The sequence below is a fragment of the Benincasa hispida genome, chromosome 11 (assembly GCF_027475165.1).
Source record: "Benincasa hispida cultivar pf3 chromosome 11, pf3_genome.v1.1, whole genome shotgun sequence".
NCBI lineage: Eukaryota > Viridiplantae > Streptophyta > Magnoliopsida > Cucurbitales > Cucurbitaceae > Benincasa > Benincasa hispida.
Window position 1 is genome coordinate 14156972 of NC_143488.1, and position 6000 is coordinate 14162971.

Consider the following 6000-nt stretch of genomic DNA (forward strand, 5'->3'; position numbering starts at 1 on the left):
CCTATGTCGTCAAAGAAGCCTACACAAAAAGAGCGTACAAGATAGTTGATCAAGGTGGGCTAAGAATTGACCCAATCAACGACACGTTTCTCAAGAAGTTTTACGCTTAAAAAAAAACCTTTGTATGAACTACGTTACGACTTGATCCCTGTCATTATAAAGAGTACATAGGCAACTTAAAGAAATTTAAGTTCAGTCGCGCATAAAAGGAATTCTTTTTGAACTACATTATGACTTGATCCCTATCATTAAGAAGGGTATGTAGGCAGCTTGAAAGAAACTTCAAGTTTAGTCCAGTTAAAAAAAAGAAAAAAACTTGAACTACGTCATGATTTGATCCCTTTCTTTAAAGGTACGAAGGAAACTTAAAGAAATTTGAGTTTAGTCCATCAGAAAAGGTACCACAACCACCTAAGTATGATACTACAAGATTGATGTTGGTCATCCCCGTTAAAGAATGACACTCCAGATTGAAGATGTTCATTCCTATTGGAGGCAACACAATGGATTGAAGATGTTCATCCCTCGTAAAGAGCAAGCATAGTAAATAAAAGGCACACACTTGGAATGCGCTTCGCGTCCTCTTTAAAATCAAACTTCAATGCTCTTTAATCTTCAAGTTCAGAGCTTTCATCAATGCTCCTCCATCTTCAAGTTTAGAGGCTTCATCGATGCTTTATCTTCATGCTCAAGTCTGGAGGTTTTGTGATGCCATCTTCACGCTCAAAGTTGAGAAGTCAAGCTCAATGTGAAGATTCATCGATGCTTCGTCAGGGAGATTTTTCGATGCTTTGTCAAACGTGAAGGTCCCGTCGATGCTTCTCCATCTTCAAGTTCAAGGTCGGTGTACATGGCTTGGCTCCATCTTCAATGATCCGGTCTACAAAATCATGACGCAGCTTCGCTTCACTCCAAAGTCTGGCGTGGTTCGCTTCATCTTCAAAGTCTGGCGTGGCTTTATTTCATCTCCAAACTGATAGCGCGGCTTCACTTCATCTCCAAAATATTGGCGCAGTTTCGCTTTATCTCCAAAGTCGTGGTGCGGTTTTGTTTCCTCTCCAAAATGTTGGCGTGGCTTCACTTCATCTCCAAAGTCACAGCGTGGCTTCGTTTCATCTCCGAACTGATGGCGCGGTTTCACTTCATCTCTAAACTGATGATGCAGCTTCACTCCATCTTCAAAGTCGTGGTGCGGTTTCGTTTCCTCTCCAAAATATTGGTACAACTTCACCCCTTCTCCAAAATTGGTGTAGCTTCGCTTCCTCTAAAAAAATGTGGGTGTGGTTCTACTCATATGCGAGATCAAGTTTGGTTTGCCAAGCTCTACCTCAAATGCGAGGACAACTCTGGTCCATCCGGCTTCACCTTGTACACGAGATCGACTCTAGCCAACCTGATTTCGATCAAAAGCTTGATGGCATATTCTTCTCATCTTCAAAGTTTGATGCCATATCTGTCTCATCTTCAATACTCGATGGCATATTTCTCTTATCTTCAAATTTTGATCAAGGAGTAACATAACAAGGTAGACCTTATCAGGATCCTCCCTAGGGTGAAAGCATGGGAGAGTTGTAAGCCTTGTAAGGCCCCTCCCATAACGATCAGGATATGCGAATGGTGCTACAAGGTAGACCTTATCGGGATCCTCCCTAGGGTGAATGGGAGAGTTGTAAGCCTTGCAGGGCCCCTCCCATGACGATCAGGATATGCGAATGGTTCTACAAGGTAGACCTTATCGAGATCCTCCTTAGGGTGAAAGCATAGGAGAGTTGTAAGCCTTGCAGGGCCCCTCCCATGACGATCAGGATATGCGAACGGTGCTACAAGGCAGACCTTATCAGGATCCTCCCTAGGGTGAAAGCATGGGAGAGTTGTAAGCCTTGCAGGGCCCCTCCCATGACGATCAGGATATGCGAACGGTGCTACAAGATAGACCTTATCGGGATCCTCCCTACGGTGAAAGCATGGGAGAGTTGTAAGTCTTGCAGAGCCCATTCCATGACGATCATGATATGCGAACGGTGCTACAAGGTAGACCTTATCAGGATCCTCCCTAGGGTGAAAGTATGTGAGAGCTGTAAGCCTTGCTGGGCCCCTCCCATGACGATCAGGATGCATGAACAGGCATATAGTAGATAAACCATACGAAGTTCATCCTACAAAAGATGCGGTTGTACTCCCTTGAGTTGCGCTTTAGCTTAGTAAAAGGGGACAAGTTAGTAAACCTACGCAAAAAAAAAAAAAAAAAAAGTAAGGGGGCAAGTAAAAAAAAAAGAAAGAAAAAAAAAAAAAGAAGAAGAAAAAAAGAAAAAAATACGAAATTTTCTTTAAAAAAACGAAAGAAGAAGAAGAAAATGAGAGAGATGAAAGATTAGAAGAAGAGGAGGGGATGATGATAATGGAGGGGTTTGGTGTCCTAGGTTCCATAACAAATTAGAAAATCCAAATCAAATAAAGATTCGATTCAAAATATTAGATTTTTTTTCTAATTAAATTAAACAAATTTCGTATCTAATTTGATGTTATTAGATTTTGTTCTTAAATTTACCTTTAACTAAGATTTGGACATATTCCAAATTTTATTCAAAATCAAATTTAAATTGTGGATAAAATCCCAAATTAAAATTTGGCCGTATTCCAAATTTTATTCAAAATCAAATTGTTCAACCTTGAGATTCAACTGTAAATCTCAAATTAAAATTTGGGCATATTCCAAATTTTATCCCAAATTCAAATCAACTTTTATCCTCAAACCAAATTATTAATGATAAAATCTCAAATTAAAATTTGAGGCATATTCCAAATTTAATCCCAAATCTAAATCACTAAATCACCAGACTTTTAGCCAAATTATTAGGATAAAATCTCAAATTAAAATTTGGCCATATTCCAAATTGAAGTATCCTATTGAGTTTTTATCTTTGATCAAAATAAATTGCGGATAAGGGAAAAAAAAAATCTCAATTGATCTTTTATTCAAATTTCGGCATATCCCAAATTTTATCTTAAATCCAAATGGGACAAAGCTCAAAATTTTTCGTAAATTTGGGATATTCCAAATTTTATCCCAAATTCAGGTTAAATTTATGTACTAAATTCATAGTTTGACTGACACATCAATTGAGGTCAAATTCAAGAACAAATATATTTGGATTTTGATTCCAACCTTATATTTTTCGAGATTCATCCACCTATTTATGTGCATAAATCTCAAGAGGGGCATTTGTTGAATCAGAAATTTTAGACCAATCACCCACATCATTTACTAAATTAATGACGAAATTCCAAATCATTAAATTTGGGCTCTTTGGACTCAATTAGGAGTTGACATATGTCATGAATTGAGGTTGAAGACAAATTTGGATGATGCCACGTGGTTTTATGATGACCGTTGAATCAGATAAGATTAATATTACCCAATTTGATATTATTATTTGGGTCAAAGTCTAACTAAGCTTAAAAATAGGCTAAATTTGACCCAAAAGGTCAAATTAGGCCTAAATTCGATTAATTGGACCTAAAGGCCAAACCCATAGACCAACCAAACCCAAGTCCAACTAATTGGGCCGAAAGGCTAGGCCTATGGATCAGCCAAACCCAAGCCCACCTTGAACTCTATAAATAGAGAAGCTCTCCTCATTTAGAGGGATCAACAATTATATAATTCTCTACAATCAGAAGACTCCTTGACTTTTGAAGCTGACCACACCAAGTCTTTCGAAGATACAAGCATTCTAAAGACTGAAGTCCTTTGAAGATGCAAGCATTCCTTTGAAGATACAAGCATTCTGAAGATTGAAGTCCTTTGAAGATATAAGCATTTTCTAAATTTAGAGAGCCAAGAGAATTCATCAACAAGCAGAAGACTCCTAAGACTTCTGAAGCTACACTCCTAGAAGACAGAAGACCTTTGAAGACATAAAGACTCTTCCAAGACTTCTACTTCAAGAACGTTCAGTGCTTTTCTTCTTCAAGTCAAGCGCATTCATCCAATTAAGAGAGAATCAGAGGAATCAAGTATTAGAGATCGAACCACATCGCATAAAACCAACTTCAACATCAACATCAACTCAAGTTTAACTCCACAAAACAAGTTTCTCCGGAAGCCTCGTATGAACACCTGTATATACTACAATTCTTGACATTTTTAAAACGTCAAGAATCCATTAATTGAACTTGACATTTTTAAAACATCAAGTACTGTAGGAAAATGCACAACCCCCGTTTTTTAAAATCAATTATTGACCTTTTTTTCTTTAAAATCACCTATTTCTTGACATTTTTTTTTTATATATAAAAACGTCAAGTATTTAAAATTGTAAACGTCAAGAAATGTGTTTTTTTCTTGTAGTGGACCCGTTTGAATTGACTTTAAAAAATGTTTTTTAAAAAATAATATATATCAACAAACCATATGGTCGATTAAGAAGATCAACAAACTAAAAAACTAATCCACGAAAATTAATAAGCTAGGAAGGCCAATAGTAATAAAGCTAATAATGGTTGATATAAGAAATCAATAAACCAAAGGTTGATCTTAGTAGCTAGATCAACAAGTAAAAAACTAATTGAAGAAGACAAAGTAGAAGATCAATCTAATAAGATCAATAGCCAAAGATTAATTTAAGAAGATCAACAAGTTAGAAAGTCGATCCAAGAAGATCAATAAACTAGAAGGATTGATCCAGTAAATTCAAAAGCCAATGGTTAATATAGGAATATGGGTAGATCAAGAAGTCATATATGCTGATTATCCAACCAAATCAACTACCAAATCAACTAGCTAAAAAAAGAACCGACACATTTCTATAATTTTCAAAATAATAAAAATAGTTCAAATGTTTCTTCTCTCTTTAAGCCACATTTTTAAATTTAAGAACCGGCACATTTCAATTATTTACAAATAAAACATACATACCTTTTTTTCACGTTTACAAATATTTTGAATAAAAAGCTAAATTTTTTAAAAATAAATAATATTTATTCCTTAAAACAAATAATTGATGATAAAGGCATCTTGTAAATTTAAACTTTAATGAATACATAAATAAAGATTAATAAACAAACAAAATAATGCATGTTTTCCAACTCCAAGGTCCCACAAATCATGTGTTTAGGTTATCATATAATTGAAGTAGTTGTATTGTACCCTAAGGACTAATTAATAATAATAAATGTTAATATATTGAATTCTACCACTTTATTAACCAGGACGATTTGCCCACCCACATATTATAAAAAAAAAAAACTCATTTTAAACAAAAATAATATTTTAATCTCCACTTGCATTTATACTTTTCAAATTATTTTAATTTTTCAAACTTTCACGTGATAAAGTGAGCTTAACTCAACTGATATAAAGTATATGTCACTGACAAAAAAGATTGTGGTTTGAATCTGCCACATCTATTATCCCAAAAATAAAATCATAATAAAATAAAATACCACATCCTATATAGAGAAAACTTAGGTGTTACTTAGACTGCACTTATTTTTGTATAACTTAATTCTAATAAAAAAATTTCACGTGACAAATATTTTTAAAAAAATTATTATTATTACTACTTTGTGTGCAAGGAAGAAGAGTATGACTGTACTTAATCATTGTTCTTATATATCTAGGGAAGAGGAATAATTTATTTAAAGATTTAAAAATAATTGAGATTTCTAAAAGATATGTATACCTGGATAAATTGGGGCACATTGAATGACATGAGGCAAGTCAAAGTTGATGCCTTTGATTGAAGTGTATGTAGAGGTAATGATTTGAAGTGTGACCCCTAAGCCACCACCAACATCAACTAGTTGCTTGATGTTTTCAAAGTCTTTGTAGGACTCAACAATCTTTTTCACCACCATCGTAGCATGATTTGACATTGCAGTATTGAAAATTTTGTTAGATCTTGGATCCATGCTAGGATACTCAAAGGCATGCGCTCCCCATGTTCGAATTCCACCTTCTACAATAGCGTTCTTCAACTCGCTCCTAAAATGTTCGCA